Source organism: Panthera pardus, unplaced genomic scaffold, assembly GCF_024362965.1.
Source record: "Panthera pardus isolate Hobbes unplaced genomic scaffold, ASM2436296v1 HiC_scaffold_27, whole genome shotgun sequence".
Classification (NCBI taxonomy): domain Eukaryota; kingdom Metazoa; phylum Chordata; class Mammalia; order Carnivora; family Felidae; genus Panthera; species Panthera pardus.
This window is the reverse complement of record NW_026526843.1, coordinates 17926897-17945803: the sequence shown is the minus strand read 5'-3', so window position 1 is coordinate 17945803 and position 18907 is coordinate 17926897. Positions and strand designations below refer to the sequence as shown.

The following is an 18907-nucleotide window of genomic DNA, read 5'->3' as shown; positions in this document are numbered from 1 at the left end:
TAAAATATACAAAGAACGCTGAACACAACAATAAGCAAAAAACCCAATTTAAAAATAGGCAAAGGATCTGAACAAAAACTTCACAAAGAAGATATACAGATGGTAAGATGCTCCATATTATGTGTCATCAGTGAATTGCGAATTAAAACAATGAGATACTACTACACACCTATTGGAATGGATAAAATCCAAACGACTGACACACCAAATGCTAGCAAGGATGCCAAGCAACAGGAACTCTCATTCCTTACTAGAGAAAATGTGAAATGCTTTAGCCACTGTGGAAGACAGTTTGGCAGTTTCTTACGAGACAAAGCATACTCTTACCATATGATCTAACAATTGTGCTCCTTGATATTTACCCAAAAGTGTTGAAAACTTAGGTCCATGCAAAAACCTGCACACAGATGTTTACAGCAACTTTATTCAGAGTTGCCAAAACCTGGCAGCAAGCAAGATCTCCTTCAGTACGGGAATGGATAAAATAAACTATGGTCTATCCAGACAATGGCATATCATTCAGCCCGAAAAAGGAATGAACCCTCAAGCCATGAAAAACACTATGGAGGAACCTTAAATGCATACCACCAAGTGAAAGAAACCAATGTGAAAAGGCTCCATACTGTATGATTCCAACTACATGACATTCTGGGAAAGGCAAAACCATGGAGACAGTAAACAGAGCAGTGTGGCTAGAGGTTCTGGCAGAGGAGGGAAGGACTGCACTATAAATCCCCTGTACTCCAACTATTCATTAAACTACTCTATAGGATACTTGTCATGAATGATACGTGACATTTTGCTCTTGTCAAAACTCACAGAACTACAACACAAAGCGTGGACCCTAATGTAAACTGTGAACTTTAGTTAATAATATCAACATTGACTCATTAATTATAACAAATGTATCACACCAATGAAAGATGTTAGTGGGGAAGACTATGGTCAGGAGAGCATATGGGAGAGGAAAGTATATGGGAACACTATACTATCTGCTCAATTCTCTGCAAACCCAAAAGTGCTCTAAAACAATAAAGGTCTATAAAAAAAAACAAAGAGAAAATGAAGTACTAGTACACGTTACAACTGGGTGAATCTTAGAAGCTTGATGCTAAGTGAGAGAAGGCAGTCACAAAAGACCACATATTGTGTGATTCCATTTATATGAAAGGTCTAGAGTAGGCACATGTAGAGAGACAGAAAACAAATTAGAGGCTGTCTAGGGCTGGTAGGACTAACAGAAAATGGAGAGTGAGTGCTAATGGCTATGGAGTTTCTTTGTTGTTTTTTTTAATGTTTTAAAATTTACGGTGGCAATTGTGGTGATGGTCGCAGAACTCTGAATATACTAGAAACTACTTTAAACAGATGAAGTGTATGGCATGGGGATTATATCTCCCTGAAGCTTGAAAAATGCTAATAAATTTGAAAATCTTAATAAAATGGATGTTTTTCTAGGAAACAGCAAATTGGAATCACAAAGAAGTAGAGAACATGGAGCAAACCATGTTGTTAGAAGTCATTTCCTCCAATGGTTACTACAGCACCTAGATAGTTTTATGGGCAAGTTCTTTCTAATTTACAAGGAACCAATAATTTCCATGCTCTGAAAGTAGTTCCCGGTATACAGAAATAGAAGGAAAAAAGTCCCATATGTTTTATAAAACTAAGTTATCCTGTCCATAAAATTTGGTGAATACACATACAAACACGCAGAGAGAGAAAACTGAAAGCTAACAGTTACAAATAGAGATGCAAAAATCCTAAACAAAATGCCAGCAAACCAAACCTGGTAAGACAAGAATATCACACCATAAGCAAAAGGGGATTTCCAGGACTGCAATTTAAAGTAAGACCCTGGATTAAGAGTAACTTATTCTGTGAGTGTTCTTCAAGACAGGCAAAATTTTGTAATAAATTTTACCTTGATAAACGAGTGATGTCTTACAATACAAGTAGTATGTGATGCCAAACGTCACATGATCACAACTGAGCCAATGGTTCTTCTCTCTCTCTCTCTCTCTCTCTCTCTCTCTCTCTCTCTCTTGCTGTGGGATTGTGGGTGATCATCTCTCATGCTCAGATGCTCAGTCTCAGGCCACAGTGTTTGGCAGAAATCAGTAATTTTTCAGAACTCTGGAAGGTGTCCACAACTGGCACTAGTGTATTTTTTGTCACTTCAAAGCACCTATGGACAGTCCTTTGCTTTTGCACACAAGAGTAAGCTTAGGAATGCTTCGCTTCCTTCTAGGTCAGGCTGCCTGCAGATAGAGACCCTTTCCTCTGCTGCCTTATTGTCCATTACATTAAATACAGTATGTGACAAGAGTTTATTAATACTGCACTGTAGTCAACATCCGTGCAAGCATATACAATGGCCTCATGCAGGAAAAGGCTCCATTGAGCCAATAGATAGCAGTGATTCCATTACTGATAGTGAAAGTCGTCCTACACAATAACCCTCCTCTCTCTCATCTCCCTCACACCAGCCACGAAGGTTTTCAAAGGTAAGTGCAGGTTAATTTGTTTATTTTTCTTTATATTTTTTAGTTTCTTTATTATTTTGTATTATGTTATAGTATTGTAATCACTTTTATATCAATATTTTTGGGTTGTGGAACAAACTGTCTAAGTTTCCATTATTTCTTATGGGGAAATTCGCTTTGATCTACAAGTGCTTTGGATTACAAGCATGTTTCTGGAACGAATTATGCTTGCAAACTAAGGTTTTACCTGTATTAGGAAATCATCACAACAAATAGCCAAAAGAGAAAACTAGCATGGATGACAAAGAATTGATATTTTAAATTTATTTTAAAAATCTCTTCAGTAGGGGTGCCTGGGTGGCTCAGTTGGTTAAGCATCAAACTCTTAATTTTGGCTCAGGTCCTGATGTCACCATCATGAGATCGAGCCCTACATTGGGCTCTGTGCTGACAGCGTGGAGCCTACTTGGTGTTCTCTCTCTCCCTCTCTCTCTCTCTCTCTGCCCCTTCCCTGCTCATGCATATGCTCTCTCTCAAAAATAAACTTTAGAAAAAAATCTCTTTGTAAATAAGAAAAATATCTATACCAGAACAGAAAAGTGGGCAAAGGATAAAGAAAAGAAAAAAAAGTTCAGCTTCACTAGCGATCAAGTAAACGTAAATTTTAAAATAAGGCACTAATTCTTTGCAATCATATTGTCAAAAAACTCAGTGACAATCAAGAATTCAGACAAAAGGGGCAAAGGGGCATGCCCACACTCTGCCTCTAAGATGAGAATTATTTACAGAGCCAGTTAGCAATACCAATCACAAGCTTAAAAATGTGCATACATGTAGGAACCAACAACTGCACATCTAGAATTTATTCAAAGGAAACAACCAAAGATTTTTGCACAGACTTGGCCACAGAAAGATCATCTCTGCATTGTTTCCAGCATGGAAAACAGAAATAACCTAAATGCCCAACAGTAGCGAGTTGGTCAAATAAATTACGGTATTTCTATACAACAAAATGCTATGTAACCACTGAATGCGTAGGAGAATAAGGAACCTAAAAGATTCTTCAGAATATGTTAACTAAAAAAACGAACAGAAGAGTATGAAGAAAATAGAGAAAAGAAGACTGAACAGTTGTGATAAAAGGTTAATAGTGGTTACCTCTGAGTGGTAAGAATATGAGTGACTTTTATATTCTCCTTTTTGTGTATCTGTGCTTTCTCCACAGTCTATAATAAACATGTGACTTTGCTAAAGAAAGATACAATGAAAGAGTGCCTTCTAATGTTCACACTGGTTAACTCAGAAGTTGCAGTTCTAGAAATTTACCCTGATGATCACACATTCATGTACAGATTTGTATTTGAGAACATACATTATTATAATCACAAAAGAAAAGGAGGCCAACTAAATATCTAGCAATAGTAATTATCAAGCATGTTATAGCTATAGGATGCAATACTGGGCAACTACTAAAAATCATGAGGTAGAAGAATATCTAAATATATAAACAATTCACTGAAAAGGCAAATTATAAAATATTAAATATGATAAAAAGCTAATATTCTAAAAAAAAAAAACTTCGTTGAAAAAAGGTTGGAAGAAAATGTACCAAAATGAACATCAACTACGATTCTCTCCAAGTGGTAGAACCACAGGTGGTTTGTTTATTTTCATCTATCTGCATTTTACACATTTTCTAAATTGTAATTTTAAACTCCAGAAAAAAATTTCAGTTTGCATTTGAGGGGGAAGGAGAGAGAAAAGGTAGAACAACATAAAAATTATCTTTGCTGCCATCATGCTGAGAGGCGTTTATGTCAGGGCACATTGGCACCCTAAAACTGAATCCCAGAATAGGCCCTGTAAGAATGGGAGGAACACAGGTTAAGACAAATGAGAAAAGGGGCAATATATTAATATGTTGTCTGCATAATAGTTAAAAAATAAACAGAAAATTTTGGAAATCGATATATCAAGATGTTAAGATGGTTTAATTCTTGTTGATAGGAATATGGGTAATGGCTACTTTTATGGGTGTGATTTTCTATTTTTTTTTATTTTCCAAAAATAAAAAAATTACATAATAAAACCAAACGAGAGAGCCATACATGTTTGCACTCAGTGGTCCCAGAGCAATGGGAATACATTTGATCATCTGTCTCTGAGACTGGGGAAAAGCCCAGTCTGTTCCTGGGATGGGAGGGAGCATTCATGGCTACTGCTTTCCTGCCTTGGCCTCTGGGGCTGAACAGGGTCACTACCAGTGAAATAATGCAATAGTGCCCGTCTCTCCCTTCCAGTATATGGCAGGGAACTCCTCATCCTATGCCAACAGTCCCACAAACCAGCGTCATGGACCACTAGGCCTTCAGAGCCTCCAGTCTGAAGCATTCACTCCCCTGCCATGGCCCTCTACTGTAGCTCTAGACCATCTGTCCCCTGCCACTAGACTGTGAGCTCCTGGAGGGCCTGGACAGCTGTTTGACTCAAATCTTGCCTCTGTGCCTACCACAGCACCTAGAATAGAGTAGGTACTAAATCAACACTTAGGAGACTTTGAAAAGCAGGCAGGTATGAAACAGCATCTTGCTGCTGATGGGAATAGAGGGACAAGGCAACCCACAAATGTTTCATCCGAACAGGAGGGCAACACCCAGCCTACTGCTTGGCCGTTTTTTGCTGTGCGCACGGCTGCAGCAGTCTCATGGGTAAGATCGCCACCTAGTGGAATGGGGTAGGCATGGGCAGTGATGAAAGCAGGTCAACATAGAAATAAAATGGTTCAGATCTTCTTTGAAATAAAAATATACACATCATCACAGTATGTGGAACAGTGGGGACCAGACGAACAGTCTGTGTAAGGGCATGACAGCAACAAAGTCAATATCACATTAATATACCAACTTACCTGTGATGCAACAGGTTTCCTTTGTTTCAAAGCAAGGAAATATGTCCCATCTCACTGCCAAGGGCTTACGTATTAACTTTAAGTGCCAAGGTTCCTGTGGATGCTACAGTATTCCTATAACTTTAAAATTATTCTACCATTTTTCAGCCACTATTTCTCTTGGTGGGAAGAAGATAGAATTGTTTTATCGTAAGAAATATGTAAAGAGAGAAGTCTCCTTTGTTACAAGTTCACATAACAAAAGGTATGGAAAAATACCTTTTTTTCATTAAGACAAATTTTCCTTTAAACATTTGCTAGGCATCCAAAGCCACCAACTCCTGTTCTTAGAAAACAGCTTTCAGGGGCAGAAAAACTCAGGTCTGGTATTGCACAACCCTTATATTTTCCCCTTGAAACATAAGCCAAATAGTGGCTGTCAAACCGAGTGCAGGGAAATCCCTCCATCTCCTCTAACATCAGAATGAAATGAAGCCCCACCATTCAAGCTCACACGTGACAAGTCTGAGCGCACATGTGGGTCAAACACCTCACACCTGGTCTATGTGACGTCCCCTCTTTCAACACAATAAGCTGCAGACAGTCAATCTGAACTTGGAGCTCCATGGAACCACATAAACTTCATGATGCCAAGAGTACGATACATGGCTTGAGAACCCCATTCTGAATGAGTACCTTCGAAAGGCAAGGCAAAGGGTCCTTTTGTTTTCATTTGAGCCAGGAGAAATCCTAGCCAGCATTAACTAGAAAGTCTATGGAATCCCAAGAGGTAGGTAACACTTCATCAGCTTTTACACACCAACACAATAACAGAGCTCACAATAAAATTGGAAAACCTCAAAAACACCTTTCATCCCAGACTGTTGAAAGTTTCTGGTTGATCTCTCTGTCTTCACTTGTCTCAATCTGGTGAAACCTACACATTCCAGCCTTATTAATATCCTTAGAGTCTAACTCTGGCCATTTCATATTTCTTCTTTAGTCCTTGTCCAAAGACCTGCAGTGCCTCCAAATTACCTATGGAAGAAAGTTGAATTCAAGGCCCTCAAAAATGGGGCCCCAGCCTACCTTTCAAAACATGTTTGCATAATTCTCCCATTATAAGCCTGTGCTCCAGCAACATTAAATTGCTCACTGTGCAAGTGTATCCATATATATTTTTTCACCTTTCAAAGGCAATGAAAAAAATAAGGTCACCCCAAAAGACCATTAGGATTGTCCCCAAGTGCTATAGAAAGCCTGCCCAGAAAAGTATCTTCAGACGCACCATCACACAAGACATGTATTTAAGTACAAATCCATGGAGGATGAGTCAAGAATTTATACCTCTCATTACCTGACCTAGGTTATTTTAATGCTTGTTCTGGTACTTACTGACTAGTCCACTGCTTCCTAAAAGTTTTTTGAGTTTTGACATTTTGTTGGCTTTACTTGGTTGGTGGGGGTGGGGGGGGGCGGCGGTTTTTGTATTACTATTTTTTTTGTAAAACACACCCACCTCCACCCTAAAATGCTGTAACTCCAAAAAAATTGAAGTCAACTAAGATGAATTTGGCTTTGAGAATTTTCGAGTGGTTTTGTGAGGCATTTTGAGATCCTGTGAGACACCCTGAATGTCCCCCAAATGGAATTGAGAATCGGTGTCTTGGCAAGTACATTTGCCTCTTGGTGCTTTACTGCTACCACCTACAGAACGAGAGCCAGCTCCTACTCCCTCCCAAGTCTCTCAGCCTGGGTGTTGGGAAAACACATGCTGTATATGAAGAACTTGGTTTTCCCCAGAATGAAGGAGCCATATATAACCCAGATAAAACAAGGCAGTCATAACTCTAAAATCCCCTTATGATATAGAATTTTCTAAATAGCACCAGCAAAATATGAGACACTATCACATTAGTTGAAAACACAAAGATATAAAGTTCTTCCAGGCTACAGAAAGACATTTATGCCATTGAACTTACATTTGAAGAACACAATGCTTGGAAAGGTGTGCGTCCAACATCCAAATAGAATTTCCTTGGGAAGGAACTGGACTTCGGCTAGCTTTAGCTGCTGTGAACAGAGGAGTTCCTTCTGAAGTAGGAATGGGAGTTCAGGACTTTGAGAAGATAACTTGTCTCAATTTCCACAGGGTTTTCTGTTGAAATGTTTCTTTCTGCAGAGAGATTAGAAGTGAAGCACTGGGAGGAGAGGCTGGAAAACAAACATAAGGCTCCCTTGTCAGGAGTACATTTTGTCCCCACACAGCTATTTTGTTTGCAATCACAATTCAGCAAATTCTTTTTGATAGAATTCTTTCATTGAAACCATCTCTAAGATGTTGAACTTCTCCAAGCAGCAGTCTATAGAGAATTCCAATACCAGACTATAACTGTAACTACAAATAAGAGTTCTACAAGTCACCAGAGGGTTTTAGACCAAAGAGAGGGTGACAGACCATGCAGGCTGTGTAAGAAGAAGGCTATCCCAAGTAGACTGGAAGAGTCCACGTCATTCTAAAAGGATTACAAGAAAGAATCCAAGAATGGTGGACCTATCTTAGAAACAGAAGAGACTTCTAGAGATCATTTGCTGTAGCCTTCTTACAGAGAACAAAGGTTTATGCTAATTTTATATAGGTCTAATGTTAAGAAGGTATCTCTTGGTAACCTCCGATGAAAACAACTAATGTGAAATAAACAATACATGTGCATGATCTCAAATAATAAGATTAAATCACCTTTCCAGATTCTATGACTATTTTTTTTTACATATTAAAAAAAGGTCAGCATAAATTAGTCCATTAGATAACCTGAAAGTGCTGAAGACTCCCTCCTATTTCTCTAGTACTTCTTCTTCTCCATCCCATTGAGTACCAGCTTAGGTCACTAGGTGCCTCCAGCTCTTATCAGAATCACAGGTGATTTTGTCCTTTCAGAGAAAGAACCATTCCAAAGACCCAAAGAAAACCTTGAGGGATGGGCTAGCACTTGGTTTCCCCTAGGAATTCCCCTGTGTTTAGAGAAGGTGGTCTGGATTAAACCAAACCTGCTTCCAGAACTGACTAGATATCCCAACAGGAGGCTACCACCTTCCCAAACTGGAAGCTACACAAAACAAAACACATAGCATGGCTCTGGGCTTCTGAAGTCTTCGCTGCCCTTCCCTCCCCAGTCACGGGAGATCAGAAGTTCCAGAACTCCCAGGACCCAACATATGGACTGGAAGACAAGCATAAGTGAAATCTATCCTACATCTGAAACATCTTTGCATGCAGAAGCTAAAAGGCTATCTGTCTGGGACACTGAAGATTATTGCATTGGCTGAAATGTGGGATTAGACGTCTTCCAGCCCTAGGACTCCAGCAGCACTAAAATGAGATAAGGCAACCAATCACACCAAACCCTAATTGGTATGTTGCACTTTGAAACTGATAAATAACTTCTGCCCCATTATTAAAGTTGGTCTTCACAACAGACTTATGAAGCCAAGGTTGTTAGGATGATTTTAGAGATGAGGAAATCTATGCACATAAAGGTGAGTCGGTGACCCAGAGTCATGCAGCTGGTGCATAGGAGACCTAAGTTCCAAATACTGCTTTCATGGCAATAAGGGGCCCATGAACAGAAAACAGTTTTCTGTTTTTCTATGGCCCTATCACCCCTTCTGGAGAGTCTCCAGGATGAAGACCTTGCAGAAGACGCAATCTAATCTTTGCCTGAAACACTCTGCCCAGCTGTGGGATATACAGTCAAGGGAGGCTGTGGCATTGTGGCAGGAAGCATGATAATTAGCAGAGTAAATTCTACTCTCAAGGGAGTTCATCTTCTCTGGCAGATTCCACAGCATGGAGCTCTCTATATCCAAAGACAGGCATTGCGCCTATGATTTATTGTGAGCGCCTATGCCTGAGTCCTTGGAAAGTAGACAGAAGATTATTTGTGTTTTACGAGAACAATTAACATACCAAAAGGAAATAATTTTGAGTGGTAGCTGTGCTGCAGGTCTCATAATGACAGAAGGTAGCAGGGCCTCATTCATTCAGATCCTAAAAGTGTGTAAGTTAGGATTGGTATCATTTGCTGTGTTTGTGAAAAGTTAGTTTTCTAACCTAATCAACTCGTGCTAACTTAAATAATTCCTCACCTTTACCAGCCAAAAACAGAGGTCATGGAAATGATGCGATAATACAACAGTCTCCCTCAGTCTCGGCCATTTTTATTCATCTTTGAGAGTCTTTCCTCTTGAAAAGCAGTGATGGATTTATCTGAGAAGGAACCCCCTAAAACATCACCCTTCAGCAATTTCTTCAGTTCGTGAGGAGGAGATTTCATGTGAAACTACTTAGTGTGGGGGTGGACTTGTGTGAATGCCATGGAGTAGCCTGTAGCAAAGAATAACTAGAAAAGTCACATCAAAATGTAAAACATCTATTGGAAGGCATTAGAGTAATGATTAGGCAACCAGGACTTTGGAAAAGAGAGGCAATGACACCCTGCAGCCACTTTTTCCTCGGAACGTTTGCTGATTCTGGGAATGAGGTAAATGAGTGGGGACAGGAGTAAAGGCCTAGACTGAGAGCCTCTACCAAGACAAGAGAAAGCAGCAGAGCTTTGGGTGGTCTCTGTGGGGTGGAGAAAAATTATTTGAGCCTTGAAGAGCCAGGATTCTGGTGAGAAGAAGAGGGCAAAATGGTGCAGTATTCCGCCAGGTTTTCCCTCAGGGTATTTACTGAGTTCTGAAACTGCATTCACCAATAGACTAAGAAAATGTCTGTCAAAGTAGAATTTTATGCCTAGCAAAAATATCTTTTGAAAAAGAAAGGCAAGACTTTAGGAGGAAAATGTTAGCAGTGGCATCATAGTTTCTGTCTCCCTGAATCACCCACTGAAAACAGATGGAGTGCTAGAATAATACAACAAAACCCCATAAACAACATCTACAACAAAACTAGATGAAAAGATAGTCCAATGAAACCCAAAATAGGACCAGGCAGTATCTGCTAGGGGGAAGCAGAAGGAATAAATGGGGTATCTGAAATACCCCAAAATAGGAATACCACAAAATAGTCAACAGGCATTTACTGCAAAGCAGAGCAGAATATTTTGAGAGCAACAATCATAAGAAGGAAATGTTCTGCACATTACAATATATGAATAACAATAAGGGGTGTGAGGGGCTGATGGTCTGAGCTCAAAGAAATCTAAAATTGATCAGCCAGGAGATAGCTTCTACTCTGGGATGCAGTAGGCTGGAAGAAGTATCATTCCCACAGTTAAGACAAAAAACAAGCCAGACTAACTTTAAATTCATCAATGTTTTCAAATGCATTGGAGAACTGTGGCCACAGAGCAACAAACTTGCCCCAAACCTGAGGAGATACCATTTCTGCAGGAGAAAAGATGTAAGCACTCACTCATCTGGGCTTAGCTTACTGAAAACCAGGAAGAAGAGGTCAGCTGGAACCATAGATGACTTGGTGAATGCAGAATATAAACCTGCAGGGCAGAGGGAAGCCTCTGAGAGCCTCAGATACTGTGGGAGTCCCTACCCCAGAAACTCCACTGGGTGCTTTGCTCTCAGAAAAGATCAGAAAGAACACTAAGAAGGGACCATTGAAATGCAGACCTTGAAGAGAAGAACACTAGGGAGGGCTATGAATCCTCACCTCTGCATTTCCCTTATCTCCTCCAGGAAGAAAACGCCTTTCTCTGTGGAGGCAAAGAACACAGACTGCACGGTAGCAACCCATGGCAACTGGGAGAAGAAAACAGGAAAACAAGTAAAACAACGAGTCCTGGGAGAAGGGCAGAAATGTGTGCTGGGCCCACAACAACCAAGGAGAGGAGCAAAAGACTTATGAAGGCCACACTCCTGAGACCAAGGGACCCAGGACCTAAGACTGAGGCTCAAGCAGAAGAATGGAAACTGCCCCCTCCCAGTCCCCCACACCACTAAGCAACCAAGTTCCAGTAACTGGTAACAGCAGAATAGTGCTGGGAAAGGGACAGAAGAGGAAGAGTATGCAAAGAGACCACCTGAAGCAGTGGGAAGGGAAGACCTAAAGCTCAGTGTTGACAAAACGTTCTGGAAAACCACCTCTCCCCCTAAGTACAAGGAATTGCTACAGGAATTTGAAACCTGTGGTGCACAGGTTTCTGCAAGGACAACCTCAAACTCAGTCCAATTCCTAATCAGGGTAACTCAACGCCCTGTTCTAAAGATCTAGCAGAAGGAAATTCACGTTCACATCCAGGCATAAAAACTATATACCTCAGTCTCTATTGTCCCACACAAGATGTATGGCTTCAAACAAAAAAAATTAAGACACACAGAAAGGCAAGGAAAATCATACTCCCAAGAAACAAAGCAATCATCAGAGCCAGCATCTGCTATGACACAGACACTGCGGCGATCAGACAAGGAACTTCCATTATGATTAACACGTTAAAAGTTCTAATGGGAAAAGTGGATATCATGCAGGAGCAGAAGGTAATTGCAGCAGAGAAACACAAACTCTAAGAGAAAAACCAAATGGAAATGCTAGAAATGAAAAACATGGTAGTGGAGGTAAATAATATGTTCAGTGGGCTCACCACCAGTGTCAACACAGCCAGGGAAAGAATCAGTGAACCTGAAGATCAGTCAATAGAAATTACCCCCATTGAAATCAAAGAGAAAAATTAGAAATAAAAACAGAAAAGAATACCCAAGATAATATATAAAACAGCCTAAGGTAAGTATAATCCCAGAAGGAAGGCAGGGGGATGGGAAATTATTTATTTTAAAAATTTTTATGAAGTCATAATGGGTGAGAATATCCTGAAATTAAATGACACCAAAGCACAAATATAAGTTCAAGGTCTCCAGTTAATTACCCCTTGGCATATCAGAGTCAGACTGCTGAAAACAAAAGTTAAAGAAAATCTTGAAAGTGGCCAGAGAAAAGAGAAACATTACATAGAATAAAAAGATAAGAATTACATGAAATTTTTTCATCAGAAACCATGCAACTCAGAATTCTATACCCAGAAAAAATTATCTTTAGAAATGAACTGGTGTCAATGTAAACTGGTACAGCCACTTTTGAAACCAGTTTGTCAATTCGTTCCTTAAAATGTAAAGCATAATGTACTTTAGTTCTGATGTAAAAGGCATAATAATCTAATGACACAAGAGTAGCTTCACATTTTAAAAAGTATCACCTTGAACAAAATACAGAATAGCATTATTCAAGTATCTCTTAAATAGTGTATTCAATCTCTTCTAAAAATAGTTTAACTTACTAAAACAAAAAAAATGTTTTTTGAAAAAATTTTTAAATGTTAGACATAAATTTACCATGTGAACCAGCAATTATGTATGCTCTAGGTAAGAAGTAAAATGAAAACATATGCCCACACAAAGACCTGTAAGCAAATGTTCATAACAGCATTATTCATAGAACCAAAAAATGAAAACAATTCAAATGTTTACCAGTTAGTAAACAGATAAAATATACTACGTCCATACAACGGGATACTATTTAGCAACACAAAGGAACAAAATTCTGACACCTGCTACAACATGGATGAACCTCAAAAACATTATGGTAAGTGCAAGAACCCAGATGCAGAAGACTCAGTATTGTATAATTCAATTTATATGGAAATTCCAAAGAAGGCAAATCTATAGGCATAGAAAGCAGATTTCTACAGCTTAAACGTATACAATGATGGGGGTGGCTGGGCGGCTCGGTTGAGCGTCTGACTCTTGATTTCAACTCAAGTCATGGTCCCAGCGTCATGGGATCGAGCCCCACGTTAGGCTCTGTGCTGAGTGTGGGGCCTGCTTAGGATTTTCTCTTCCTCTCCCTCTGCCCCTCTCCCTGACTCATGTGTGTGCTCTCTCTCTCTCTCTCTAAAATAAAACAGAAAAAAAATGTAAACAATGATGTATGTCAGTTATATCTCAATAAAACTGGAAGGGGGAAGAAAGCAGATTAGTGGTTACCTGAAATGGGGGTGAGAAGATGATTGACATGGTATGAGGGGTCTCTGGGGGTGATAGCAATGCTCTAAAAGTGGATTTTGGTGAGAGTTCCCCAACTTTGCAAATTGATCAAATGTCACTGAAGTATACATGTGAGAGGGTGAATTTTACAGTATGTAAATTATATCTCCGTAAGGCTAATTTTCAAAATGACAGAGAAATAAAGACTTTCTCAGAAGACCACAAATAATGATGGAAATCATAGCCAGTAGTCCTACTCAACAAAAAATTTGAAGTAACTTTTCCAGCTGAAGTAATACATTAGTCTGAAACATGGATCTTCACAAACAAATCAAGAGTGCTAAAAAGAAAGAAATGAAGGTAAAACAGATTTTTCTTATATTTAATTTATCTAAAAGAGAAGTATAAAGCAACAATAGTAGCAAAATATTGTGGAGTAGCTAGAGTAACCTCAGACAAAAACCTCGGAATAAAGAATATTATCAGAAATGAAGAGGGACATTACACAAGAAAGAGGTCAAGTCTCCAATAAGATAAAAATCATAAAAATGTGCTCACTTAACAGAGCTTAAAAATGCACTAAAAATGACACTACTATAAGGAGAAAAAAGACAAATATGCAATTACAGTTGGAGACTTCCACACTCCTCTCAGAAACTGACAGAAACACAGGCAAAAAATGAGTAAAGTTGCAGATTACCTGGACAGCACAGCAACCAATCTGACGAAACTGGTGTACAAAATCCCACCCAGCACATTCTTTTCTTGCACATGGAACGTTCATAAAGATCAACTATTGTGTGGGCCATAGAAAAAAACCTCAATGAATTTTAAGTAACAGCAATCATTAAACGTATGGTCTCAGGCCATGCTAGAAATCAATAGAAAAAAAAAAAAGGTAAAGAACATTGTTTAAGAGAATGAAAAGAATAATCACAGACTGGGAAAAATATTTGCAAATGACATAGCTGAAGAAGGTCTTATATCCAAAACATATGAACAACTCTTCAAATTCAACAATAACAATAATAAAGTCTTGTACTGGGGGAGGTAGAGACACATACATCAGCAGAAGACAATAGAGAATAGAGAATATACCTACACAAAGATGCCCAATGGATTGAAAGCATGACACGCAAAAGTAAAAATTGATAAACTGTACCTCATCAAATCTAAAAACCTCCAATCTATAGAAGACACTAAAGAGGAGATGAAAAGACAAATTACAGACTGGAAGAAAAGTGTGAAAATTCTATGTCCCACAAAGGACTTGTATCTGGAGTATATAAAGAATCTCAAAACTCAGCATCAAAAAACTCATTCTATTAGGAGATGGGCAAAAGACAGGAAGAGACATTTAACCGCAGAGGACACACAGAGGCAAAGAAGCACATGAAAAGATATTCAACATCATTAGCCTTTCAAGAAAATGCAAATTATAACCATAATGAGACATTACTACAAGCCTATCCAAGTGAATAAAATAATAAACTGTGACACCAAATTGCTAGTGAGGATGCCAAGAAAATGGATCTCCATACATTGATGGTCAGAATATAAAATGGTACAGCCACTCTGAAAATTAGTTTGGCAATTGATTTAAATACTAAAAATGTATTTACTCGATGAGCCAGCAATCACATTCTTGGGCATTTATTGCAGAGAAATGAAAACTTACGTTAGTGCAGAAACCTGTAGATGAATGTTTATAGCAGCTTTATTCATTAAATGGCCAAAAAATGAAAACTACTGAAGTGTGTAAACGGTTAAATTGTGATACATCACTACTATTAAATGCTATCCAGCAATAAAAAGAAGTGGACTATTGATACATGGCAGCAACTTGAATGAACCTCCAGGGAATTATGCTGAGTGAAAAAAAAGCCATTATCAAAAGGTACATACTGTGCCATATGAGTCCATGTAAATAACATTCTTGGTATAGCACAGCGACAGAGATGCAGAATAAAATAGTAGTCGCCAGGGGTAAGGGATGTGGAGTAGGAAGTGAGTGAGGATATAAAGGGGTACCATGAGGTATGAGGATGATGTGGTGATGGTACAGTTCTATACCTCGCTGGTGGTGGAAGTTACAGCAATCCCCACCTCTGGATATTTACTCAGGAGAAATGAAAACTTATATCCACACAAAAACCTCTATATGAATATTTACAACAATAGACCAAAAACTGGAAACAAACCAAATGTCCTTCAACTGTTGAACAGATAAACAAAATGTGGTGCATCCATACAATGGATGACTACCCACCAATAAAAAGCAGTGAGCTACTGATACACAACAACCACACAGATGAAACTCAAAGGCATTTTGCTTAGTAAAAGAAGCCAGATCCAAAAGACTATATACCATTTGATTCCATTTACTCGAGAATCTGGAAAAGGTAAAATTATAGGGATGGAGATCAGGGCAGTGGCTGCCAGGGTCTGAGAATGGGGGAGGAGTAGAACACAAAGAGGTGGTGCCAGGCCATTTGGGGGGGGAGGGAGAGGGAACTTTTCTGTATCTTGGTAGTAACGGATTCATGGCTCTGCACTTCTGTCCAAAGTCATGAAATTGTACACCACAGAAGTCTGATCTATGTAAACAAACAAACCAAAATAAGATCCCCCTGCAACCCACCTAAGTGACAACGTGTGCTATCAAGGATAGAGACTAACTGGAACTCACACCCTGCTGGTGGTAGTATAGAAGTTGCTACAACCACTTTGGAAAGCTATTTGGCAGTATCTGCTAAAGTTAAACTTGGTCACATCTTATAAATCATCAATTACACCTCTAGACATATATGCAACAGAAACATATATTTGCCAAAGAAAGTAAATACAAGGATATTCCTAGCAGCTTTATTTGTAACAACAAAAGGCTGGAAACCATGCCAATGTCCACAAACAGTGGAATAGATAAATCACAGTGTAGTCATAAACCGGTATACTGTATGGCAACGAGAATCAAGGAGATACTGTTCATGCAACAATACGGATGGATCTCACAAACAATATTAAGTGTTGAGAATCCAGACAATAATAACAGTACATAATGTAGGATTCCATAAGATGTAACAAGCCAAAGTGGTGGTTACCTTTGGGCAGAAGGAGTGACCTGGAGGAGATCACAAGGCAGTTCTAGCAGTGTTCTATTTCTTAATATAAATATGTGTTACTGGTATGTTAACTTTGTGAATATCCACTAATCTATTCACTTAATATTTGTGCTTTTTTTTCTGTTTGCAAATTATATTTCTATTTTTAAAAGTTTCAGAAGCAGAGTGTGTGTGTGTGTATTTCTTTTTTTAAAAAAATTTGGTTTGCTGATCAAAGATCCTCTGATTCCAAAGGGGAGGAGTGAGAATTATACACCACAACCTTTGTTCCTGACTGGACCAAAGGATGGAAGCAACTTTTGATCACCTACTCTACCAGGAATGGTGCCAGGGGGCTGACAACAACTGAGAGACGTAGGTATTTTACTTCTGTTTTAGAGATAGAGAAGACCCAAGGACAAGAAGATAAATGGTTTCAACTATGATTGCGTGACTCCAGCATTTCTAGAATGACAGACTCATGGAACATCAAAGAGAGAAAGGCCTCTACTCTAAAGAGCATCTATTCCAGTGCCTTTGTTTTACAAAAGCAGAAAATATGTCCCAGGAAGGGAAGGACTCATAGAAGATGACCCATCTACTGAAAGAAGGGAGTAGAACTTCAGTCTTCCAAGTGCCACCCAGTCTATGTCCAATGCACCCTGACCATTGTTTACAGATAAATCATCAAAATGCTTTACTGAATGGAAGGATAAGAGTGTTAAATTGGGAGTTGGAAGACCTGGATCCTATCCCAGTTTTGCCACATATACTTGACTTCCCCCTTTCAGTTTTAATCTCCCACCTGTGAAATATGGGGTGACAATAACAAAATCAACAAGTCACAAGTCTTGGATCCACAACAGAGGCAGATCCAGGTTCTGTGGAACCGGAAGCTTATAACACTTGGGGCCCTCTCCAAGGATAAGAATACAAAAATATCAATACATGATTGGTAACAGAAGTGAATATTTAAAATGAGAGAAGAAATACAATGAAACACACATTTGAAAAAGTCAATAAATGTGAGGCACATCTCAAAATTCAGAAAAAAATGACATAATAAATAAAAGTATATTTTATTAAATAATTGCCTGACATATTTCTGCAATACGTTATTCCTACTTTTCTTGTCTATCATAGTGGGAGACTCACAGGACTTAGAATACAGTTGTACTCACACCTAAAATGCATTACAGCAACATAGTAAGGACACACAGGCAGATCGCAAGAGGATAAGACACAAGGAAAGCCTGGAGGAATTCCTGTGCAGACTCCTTATCCTCTATCCCTCCCATGAGGGGCCACGCAGACCACATGATTCCTTCAGCAATGAACATACAGTGACATGGATGTGACATTTCTGCCCAGGGAAGCCCAAACTCAGTGCCCCGGGGTTGTAGTCAGGGCTGGTCACATAGGAACTGTCTGCCTAGCTAGCATGCACCAAAATTTCAGACTCCCAGAAGGAAAGTAGGTGTTCAGCATAAACCATGTAGTTTGTATAAACAGTCTGCACACAGTGAGCCTTCTTACCAGTTTACTATTGCCTGGACACCCTCTGAAGGCCAAGTCCCCAGAAGCCAGCCTTGCAAGCAGAGCTTTTAAAAGGACAGCAGTCTCAGTCCAGCTACATGAACTCTTTTCAGCATGCCGCTCAACGTCTGTAGTTCTGATACAGGTGTGTGCCTCACAGTCACAAGAATTCTGGAAAATTTCACTTCATACAGGCCCGTCCAAATGTTAACATAAATGTGTGCTGTGTTTATGATTGCATACACTGCACACTGAGAATTTTCCTGACAGGATGGAACTTGTGTTGGTCAATTTTACAGATCTGATTTGTGACTGGAAGAGTTTCCCACAGACTAGCTTCCGGCTCGGTCCACCGTGAACCTTGATTCTCCTCTACTGCCGACACACTTCCAGCACTGAGTTCTCCAAGATACGACACCCCAGTCCTCTACAACCTCATACCTTTTTTCCCGACACTGTGTGCAATGGTACAGAAAGCATAGGTATTCCTGAAAGTTACTTCAATATAGGGCAGCTAGCAATAACCCAAACATGTATGGAATTGATTGTGAGCCCCTTAAATAGGACTCTCCAAATGCACACTAAGTATATCCCCATTTAGCATCTCCTTAGTCAGATTCTCAATATGCCCACGGCCGCTGCATTGCCACCCAACACAACAGCAAGAATAATGGAGGCAACAGAATGGAAAGACAGGTGCCCCGAGAAGCTAAAATTTCGTTTTCTGTGGATTTTATAAGCCGTATGACTAGCATAAACCATAACGTTAGGGTCTCTCCCAGGCCTGTGCAAGCAAGTGACCCTGAAGCTGAGTCTTAAACTTGATTAGCTTCACTGTGCCTCTGTGTCTAGCCCAGGGAGTTACAGAAGAAAAATCAAACACAGAAAAGGCCTGGGACCCAGAT

The 18907-nt window shown here is 39.5% G+C and overlaps 1 long non-coding RNA gene across 9 annotated transcripts in view; it reads right to left on the bottom strand.

The window, feature by feature from the left end:
• Window positions 1–18907, bottom strand: part of LOC109258711 (uncharacterized) — a 275809-nt gene that overhangs the window by 252319 nt on the left and 4583 nt on the right. For 8 of the 9 annotated variants that reach the window (XR_008418384.1, XR_008418386.1, XR_008418380.1 and 5 more), the window contains exon 2: window positions 7356–7549. This is a non-coding gene — a long non-coding RNA (uncharacterized LOC109258711). The remainder of the gene's footprint in view (window positions 1–7355; window positions 7550–18907) is intronic. The other variant, XR_008418382.1, reaches the window with a different exon arrangement.